This window comes from Coffea arabica, chromosome 10e (assembly GCF_036785885.1).
Source record: "Coffea arabica cultivar ET-39 chromosome 10e, Coffea Arabica ET-39 HiFi, whole genome shotgun sequence".
NCBI classification, from domain to species: Eukaryota; Viridiplantae; Streptophyta; class Magnoliopsida; order Gentianales; family Rubiaceae; genus Coffea; species Coffea arabica.
In genome coordinates this window covers 48,116,178-48,125,604 of record NC_092328.1, presented here as the reverse complement: position 1 = coordinate 48,125,604, position 9,427 = coordinate 48,116,178, and the positions used below count along the sequence as shown (strand labels likewise).

Genomic DNA, 9,427 nt, shown 5'->3' with positions numbered 1-9,427 from the left:
TGTGTCATGAATATAGACCTATTAATGTAAACAAAAAAGCCACTGAATATACAAAAAAGATTAATTCAATTTTACATTGGTTGGAAAATATTTTTAAATATGTTTGAATGCTCATTCAAGTCTAGCAAACAAAAGAAAATAACAAACCCGTTTTATAATTGTCTTTCTTTATTTCTTTCTTCTAAAAGATTGTTAAATGTGAATTACTAGCAAACAGAAATTGTCAAAAAAATGGAAATTGTCAAATTGCTTGTCTCAGAGAAGTAACGTGACTAATAAGCAAGGCTACACATTACATATATAGCTATATGCCTTTTAGTTCTATCTAATTTTAGGTATTACTTATTGATTCATGCTACATTAAGAATGTTAAATAATCATGCCTTTTAGTTCTGCCTAATTTTAGGCATTACTTACTGACTAATGCTATATTAAGAATGTAAAATAACCTGATTTCAAAGTCATGTTTATTTGTGTAATTAAGAAAAAACACACACTCGCACACATGGCTGTATATCTAACAAAGAAAAAAAAACACACAAACATAGCAGCAACATAATGAGTCTCAGCTACCTGACGCATGGCGACGGGGCTAAAAAACTAGTACATATATAAAGCACGAATCGCTTGTGAACAGTGTTTGGTGGACCGGTTATGCCGTGATTTGTGTGAGTTTGAGGGGTGTTTTGGTCTTTTGTTGATGGGTGGCACTGGTTTTGTTGGAAAATCACTCCTGTCCAGTGGTTTTGGCGGTCAGCAATTTCAGTCATTGCTGGGAGCAATTTTGGTGGTCAACAATTTCGGCTTTGTTTCCTCTCATTCTTTTCTTGTCTTTCTTTACCAGGTGTCCAGGCAATTTAGGCGGCGAGTTCATTCTTTTCTTGGCTTTCTTTACTGGGCGTTCAAGCAATTTTGGCGGTGAGTTGAGCTGAATCCAGAGCGCACCGCTTCAGAGTTTTGCGCGCTGCTACTTTTCCTTATTGTTTTCTCGGTCTTGTTTCCTCTGTTTCTTTTCTTGGCCTTCTTTACCAGGTGTGTTTTTCCCGTTCCTCATTCTCCTGTCTTTTTCCTTTATTCTTTTCTTAGCATTCTCTGGCCAGTGCTTTTTCCTTCCCTTGTTTTCGTATTGAATTTTCTGAGGACGGCGATGATTCCTGATAGATAGTGTTGCTGTAGTTATGCCTTCTGTTACTGCTACTTCTTTGCTTTAATGCAGCTGCTACTTGGGTTAGGTATAGCTGTGGTGGATATTACTCAGTGTAACCTTGCGATATGTTTATTTGTTCTTCTTTGGCTGGAATTGGGGAACAATTGCTCTTTTTCTTATTAATGGATTGCGTTGATATAGCTGTAATACTATTATTCAATTAAATGTTAAGTTGTGTTTTTCGTTCCTTTTCTCTGTGCTGTAGATTAATGCCTTGAGAATGGGTCGGAATAGAGTATACGGAAGTTTGGAAGAGGCAATTAACCAGAATTAACTATAAAACAGGTCTTTGCATAATTAATGCTTTTACAAATATCTTGAAATAATATTTCTTACTCCATTAAAACTTTTCCTATCAGAAATTAGCAGTGAGAATCCGGGTTCTGATATGAGTTCAGTGTTGCATGGATTGGACGATGAGTTTGGGGTACGGGGCTAACGAAGACAAGTGAAATAGGGGAATCTGTAAACCATTTGGCCTGACTCCTCAATGTGTTAATTCGTTTTTTTAATGAAGCTGTTTAGACTTCACTAAGAGACATGAAAACTTACCGAGTGTTGTTTTGATCGGTTAAGTAAATTGTTATCGCAATACAAAGGTGAATCTCTTTTCCAGATTTATTTTCTTTAGAATTCATCATATGCTAATTTCCATTTGAGATTTATTTTGTTTATGCTTTCCCACTACTTTCTTTATGAGACTGGGGATTGCCAAGTTTGTCGCATGAATCAGGAATATATTTTATACTAAAGGCAAAACGAAGGGCTCTAGGAAATGTCTGGTGTTTTGGCTGAGCATCATCCAGCGGTAGCTAATGCCCTGATCGTATGATTGTTGGGTAACGTGTTCGATGGTGTGAGTGCAGCAAAGGGTGTATGTTCCAGGAAGGGAAAAGGAGAAGCAAACTGTTGAGCTGGAGGTCTGCAATCAGGGAATGTTCAAAACCGAGTTGTGTAACAAATGGCAAGAGACCGGGTAATGTCCCTATGGAGAGAACTGCCAATTTGCTCATGGAATTAAGGAGCTGCGCCCTGTACTTCGCCACCCAAGGTACAAGACTGAGGTATGCCGCATGGAGTTGAACGGTGGACACCGATGATGAGGAGAAGCTTATCAAGTCCATGAACATCAGGCCCCTAAAGCTACTCAATCGTTAGGTCCATGATTATAACTCCCCTAAATGATGTTAGACAACTGCAAAAGTCTTGGCTGGTATGCAACGGTGTTTTTGTTCTTCAAAGTAAGCAATTGATTAATAGGCAATAAGGCTAAGGTCTACTGATGTGATAATACTAACTGCTTGATTAAAAAAAAACTGTATGATCCGTAGTCAAGGAGATTAAAAGTAACATTTCTCGGCAGTGCACCTTTGATGAATTACCGTGCATTGTTTGCAAACAAACACCTGCTAACACCAATGCAAACCACTGCCACGGCCTAACCTTTCCTTGCTGACTTTCCTGTCGGTTGAATAATTCTCTCTGCCCTCCAATTTTTCAAACTCATGCTCATTATAATAAAATACCAAGTGCAGCTACCTGACGCATAGCGTCAGGGCAGAATACCTAGTATGATATCTAAATCTGAACGAGGGTCATTTGTTGGGCATTCTCGATCTCCGACACAATTACAGCATATTACTATATGAAAAGAAACATGAGAGCAAGATATTAGTTCTATTGTCGAGGCAATATCTTGTAGACAAGGTGCCGGAGATGCCGAATAAGAGGAAGGAATTGCCGACAAAGATGAAGGGAAAACATGAAGAAAGCTACGCCAACAATTTAGAAAATATGTTTGAATATGTTGAAAGGCATGGAATATATCCCCAAAGTGCATATTCAGTGGCGGAGCTAGGAATTGCAATTAGGGGGGGCGAGTCTCTGTTATTTGGATTTTGTCCAAATAACTTTCAAACATTATTATTTGGGTCCTTAGGAGGAGGCAAAGTGAAATTTTTTATCAATATTTTGGGGGGCAAAACAATATAAGAAAAATTTTTTTTACTTAGAAATTTTTTTATAACAATTGGAGGGGGGGCAAAGTGAAATTTTTTATCAATATTTGGGGGGGCAAAACAATATAATAAAAATTTTTTTACTTAGAAATTTTTTTTTTAACAATTGGAGGGGGGGCGGTTGCCCCCCCCTTCCCTCCGCCCCTGTGCATATTTGAATTATGGTTACTATAAAGACCGAAATAGGGAGCCGCTGGATCTAAATTCTCAAAAATACACAGTTTCTGGCTATAGGAAGATTTCAAGGAATGAGGCATATTGGATGGTGAATGACAGGCCTGTTGTGGCTATTTTGAAATACGCAACAGTGTTTCAGACTTGGGGGTATTGTGTAGAGTATGGGAATAGATTGCTTGGCAAGGAGATAAAAAAATAATGGTTGTACCAGAAAGCAAAAAAATATAATATTACATATCACAAGGTTCTCTCTTGGTTGCTTTAGGGATGGTGCCAATGGATCCTACCAAGGACAGAGGTTTTTTGTTGCTAAAAATTATTTTGTTCTGTAATATGGCTTTCAAGGTTATTGCAGGATGCTTGGGAGCCTATTGACGGACTTTTACATTCCTGAAGGTGTTAAGGTAATGGGGGATGGTGGGGATGGTAGTTTTGATAATGCGGTTGGGGTGACGGATTTCCATAATCCTCTCTTCTCAAAAAGGAAGAGCTTGAAATTCTTGATAATATGGGTAAGAGGGGGTCGATAACTTGGTTGACGGTGTTAATGATGTGGAATTGGAAAGGGATGCATCATCAAATCAGAAGAAATCCAATCAACAATGTGTATGTTGTTACTAATTTTTGGTTTAAAATATAATTAGCTGGGCTCCGGTTACTAAATTTGGTTGAAAATTGAAATTGATTTCTTTACTTGTAGGACACAGCAGTTACGGATTTGGTCTCCGTCAAACACCACCAACGGCAGCTGGCGACAACAATGAGGGTGAGATTGGTTCTTTAAAATCAAGGCACTCTTAAGTTTTTGTAGAATTTTTCTGCTTGCATTTAGACCAATTGCTTGCCTATTACTCCAAATGGTGACTAAAAAATGATAAAAATTTTAGTATCTTTTTTTCTTGATAAAATATTTTAGTAACTTTAGGAATCATTTTTATGTTCATTGCTTTTGATTAGGCCGAAGTCTGCTGCCCATAGTGGTTTTACCACTGTCTCCAGTCCAGCCTGCCATCAAAGTTCGGAGGAGCCCAAGGACATAAATACACTATGGACCACTCTAGACATGTCATGAGACCAAAAGCAATAAAATGGACCATCAGTTTGAGAAAAAATGTGCCGTGAAACTTGAAACCTACTTCAACCCAACCCATGTGGAGGTTCTCTTTTTTTTTTTTCTTAATCTGATTTTATTATTCTGATCAGCCCCATGCCCCAAGGCCCCCATCCCAGGTTTATGGTAATGAACGAAAATTTGAAACCAATAGACATATACATTAATAGTGGGTTTTTTTTTTAAGTGTTTATCTTGCATGCATTGATAGTATATATACTTGTTACTTTTAGATACATGTTACAAATGCAAAAAAAGATATTTAAATTCAAATTGGGATTAAGTGACATACATGCAAGGGTAAAAGTGTGTACAAAATTAATATTTTTTCTTATGAGCGCTCAAGAGAGAGTGATTAATAAATAATTTATAGTTAATTCAATATTTAAATATATACACACACATTTACCTTTATTCCCCCTATTTTCTTGTAATTAGTCAATTTAATTTTAGTTTTTGCAAAAGAATTTATAAATCATGAGGTCATTTTTTATTTCCACTCACAAGCCAAACCCTTAATAATTGTCTTAGCCAATAATAATGACTGCTGAAGTGCTAGAGAGTGTCACTCCTTTGCCATTTTGATAGCCCTATTATTTTCACATCATTCATCTTATTGCTGCATCTAGCCCTAGGACAACTTACATACCTGTCATGGTGCTCCATTTGCATATTTAAACTCATTCAAAATTTTCCCTATTAATTGGCTTGAGAAAGACTTATTTGCGCTGCCATCTTTGTCAACTTTGCTCGAAAGGGGACACAGGTCTTTTCTTCCCACTATGGGTTGAGACAACGTAGCCAACTACTACAAAATTGTCAAGAGCAAAAGTAATGCTGAATATTAGGCGCAGAATGACTTACGGAACACACCCTTTTGCATCAAATCAATTTCTTTGGACAGAAAATTTTCAGCACATTCTGTCAAAGGTATTAGATGGAGGTTAACAAAAAAAAAAAAGGATTAACTACAATTTGCCCCCTTAAACTTGACCCTTTATAATACTTTGCCCCCTTAAACTTGACCATTTATAACACTTTGCCCCTTGAACTTTAATTATATACACTTTGCCCCCTTCATTGAATAGGTCAAACATTAATGATGAATTTTCTGTCCAAAATTTTAACAAAATGTCATTAATGCCCTTACATAATAGTTCTAGAATAATGCTATACTCTAAATCAGAATATGAAACATTTTATTAGAAAAACACAAAGCCGTATGATGTTTAAAAAATTTAAAAAAATAAAAGATGGTATAATATCAAAGAATTGAAAATTTGTATTGTGGAGAAAAAAGAATTTAAAAATTCCTAAAGCATTTGCACAAGTTGTCCATTGCTTATCTTTCTTCCTTTAAATTGTATAAACGGATTAGTTTTAATAATTTTCATTTACTTTGCAACTTTCACAAGATTTTTATAGGTCAATAAAATGCTATTTGGTAATTTTATACTACATTCCTACCTTGCTTTGTATTTTGTTTGCATTCTATGTTTAAAAAAAAAACTAAAAATTCTCTAAATATATTTTTTTTCTAATCATGTTTTTATCTCATATAAAACACATTAAAGTGCTACAATAAAAAAATATAAGCAAATAATTTTCATTCCAAATGCACTAATTAATTTTATATTATTTAAAATAAGTATTGCCATCGGCATTGAGATGAACACATTGATTTGCTTAGACTTCTTTTTTGTGAATTAAAATTGCACGCATCTCCCTTGCCTTTGTCCACATGATGCCCAATGAAATGTTTTCCTGAAGGGGAATTCTAATGAAAGTATTTGAGCAATAGTTTCTACTCACTTTTTAGTTTTATTTGATGCTGCAAATAAGCATCCAATATATCAATTACAACATTATAAAATACAAATTTGTTAAACAAGTCATTCACTAGTTAGGTTCTAATGAAAAGATTTTAGTACCTTAAAGGTACTTTGGATTGGCTATTATTTGCAAAAAAAAAATTTTTATTTATTTGAATCACAAACATATTTTTTTAATCATCTTCTTATCTAGTTAATCATTATCACACATACATCACATTACAAAAAAAAATGGTAGAGCAATTATTCCCAAAAAAAATTGTAAATAATCTTATATCCAAACACACACTTTGTTTGGCAAAATACCTCATTTAGTGGTGGTACTAAACCTTGTTTGGATTGTGATTTTCACAGAAAAATTTGTACATTTTCCGTGAACATATTTTCCAATTATCTTTTTACCTCACACATATCAAATTGCTATAATATATTCTTTCTACAAAAACTCTGAAAAATAGCAATCCAACTGGTTCAAAGAAACGAGTCTATGTACAACCTAGAAAAGAATAGAAGTATCAATGAGTCTAATCAAATCGAGGATTCTAGTGTTAAAACTTGTTTATTATTTTCACAAATTTAAAATTATGTTTAACCTTGCATTGTTATATTTGTCAAGTCCAAATCAAAAACTTTTACCTAGTCAAAATGAAATAAACTTTTACCAAGTCGAGTTCACATAATTTGAATTTTTTACATATAAAATTAAATCTCAAGTAAATCAAGTCCGGTTTAAATCAAGTTTGAAACTTTAACACCAAAAAACTGTTCATGTTTGGCATGATTCATTAATAAATCAAGCTCAAACAAATTTTTTTCTAACCGAGCTCAGCCCGAGTGTTGGTTTGTTTTTCACCATTAAGAAAGAAAGACGAAATCGTTTGTTGAAAAAAAAAAAAAAAAAGAAGAAAGACAGGCGAAATGCTAATGCCTAGAAGTTAATTGGGGCAAAATAAATTTATCTCAAAAGAAAAAAAAAAACCCCACTAAAAGGAATTTTTTAATTATCTCATCTCTCAAAAAAGACCCCGCCGCAATTGGATTTCAAAATCATTCAAACCACCCTGGACGGCTGGACCAGATGGTCCCCACTCAATCCAGCCCTGCTCCAACTACAAATTATATGTGAGAAGGAGCTGAGTTGCTAGTAGCTGCTGCACAAATCAACTGGTGAAAACTTGAAACCAGAGAATACAGATGTTCAGAACTTTTGGCACAAAACTGAAACCAGTTCTCAACTTGAGTACCAAAGTAGTCAGTACTCAGTAGGACGAAGGTGCTGCCAGCAAAGAACATTAAACAGTTTTGAAAAAAAAAAAAAAAATAGGAGTAGGTGTCTCAGTTTTTTTTTTTCTTAAAAAAAAAAGAGAGAGATCGATGAACATTAAAGTTTTTGCATTTAAATTGGAATGATCAACAAAGTTTTGCAACCGAACATGAAATTCAGTTACCTAAAATCATTCAATCTTTTCATCAGATAAGATGTAATCTACAATCTCTTATCTTGTCCACAACACTGAATCTATTTCATTTCTAGCAGCCTTGTACAACTCCAACTTCCTAGAGCACTGCTGCCTCCTTTCCATTAACACTGGATCTTCATCCAATAACTGAGCAAGCTGACGACAAGATAAAAACAATTAAACTCAAAGCTTTGTACAAAATCCTCATTCTATGACCTATCATTAGCAACTTTGTGTGTAAAATTGGCTTTGATGCAAATTTTTTTAACATGTAGTAACAAAATTTGACTGAGATTACGCCCAATGAGTGAAAATATGGAATTCCAACTCATGAAAAGCTTTTGAGAAAACTCGTTTTGGTCCACTGCGTAGTTCAAACTGTCACAAGTGTTTTGACAGCAGTGATTCAAAGACCAACCATTTCCTCCAAGTGGTTTCAGACTAGATTTAGTTCCGATTACTGTTGCTTCAGCAAAAACAAATTAGAGTCCAGTGGAAATCGTCCTGATATCTCCCCCTCCCCCTCCCCCACCCCAAAAAAAAGATAAACCAAAGAAAAAGAGAAAAGCAGAAGAAAACAATCAATTGACCTCCTGTAACTAAGATGTCAGAGAAGGATATATACCTCCTTTTTGCCAACTTGTGTACAGAAGTGATCTAGTAAAGTTCGCTTCGCCTCTTGAACTTGACAATATACTACAGCTTTGGGAATCGTGTTCTTGAGAGTCTCAGACACCATGCCTACATAGGAGGAATCATTTGAACCTATTCGCCTGAAGTGCCCCTCACTGTAACGGTCAGCAACAGAGACATTTGGATTTCCACCTTTTCGGCTTCTTGCGGGAGTTTTCTAAAGAAATCCACAGTGAGGTATGAGGCCTCCATGTCTACCATTCGCAACACAGTCTTCTTGCTGTCATCACGAAACCTTTCCAATGCCTCATTTGCTGCAGCTACTATTTCTGCCTGGAGAGTTGGAAAACGTCTAAGCGCCTGCATTTTAGAGTTCCATCATCAACTCTCTTTTGACGAATAAATGTTCACAAATGTCACCGGGATGGACTTGTGACTTTCTACCTGTGTTTCTCGAATTGACTTGCGGACAAGCTCCTTCAAGATGAAGTGTATCTAAGAAAAACAAGCAATTACTTTTGCAAAACTATAGATACAGACACCATCTCTTTGCATATAAGAAAATTTGTTTTGCCAGCAGTATTTTCATTTATTCCAGTTGTACACTTGAAATAAATCCATTGATCCAGTCTTCAAACTTTGACCTCAACCCGAGTATAATGCTAATGTGTTAGTCTTCTTATCATATGCCCATTTACTGCCAATGGACTGCTAATTCTTCCTTACCAGAAATGGTCATTAATCCAACCAAAATAGGCATGCTTAAGCAGTTAATGAGAATCCATTATCCAAGTGATACATGTAGACTGAAGCACTTACTGCATCAACTGAAGCTTCAGCCGGACCTCTGAAATAACTGAGAGAACTCTCAATCAGGCGTCTGTAACCTTGTTCTGGTGCTATAAGATGAGGTTGGTATCCATCTGCTTGACAGACACTTTCTTTACATTTTGTAGTGAGAGAAGCCAATCAAAAGGGAGCTTCCTCAA

At 35.5% G+C, this 9,427-nt stretch overlaps 3 long non-coding RNA genes across 3 annotated transcripts; 2 read left to right on the top strand and 1 right to left on the bottom strand.

The window, feature by feature from the left end:
• The first annotated feature begins 762 nt into the window (after positions 1–762).
• Positions 763–2,585, top strand: LOC113735136 (uncharacterized). Its single transcript, XR_011822019.1, has 2 exons — positions 763–1,032; positions 1,413–2,585. It is a non-coding gene; the product is annotated as an uncharacterized lncRNA (long non-coding RNA).
• Positions 2,586–3,329: 744 nt separating this feature from the next.
• LOC140014953 (uncharacterized) lies at positions 3,330–4,611 on the top strand. Its single transcript, XR_011821707.1, has 3 exons — positions 3,330–4,008; positions 4,103–4,168; positions 4,360–4,611. It is a non-coding gene; the product is annotated as an uncharacterized lncRNA (long non-coding RNA).
• A 3,198-nt stretch (positions 4,612–7,809) lies between these two features.
• On the bottom strand, positions 7,810–9,427 carry LOC113711604 (uncharacterized). Its single transcript, XR_011821763.1, has 4 exons — positions 9,258–9,427; positions 8,883–8,933; positions 8,431–8,798; positions 7,810–7,961 (listed from the first exon to the last, which is right to left on the bottom strand). It is a non-coding gene; the product is annotated as an uncharacterized lncRNA (long non-coding RNA).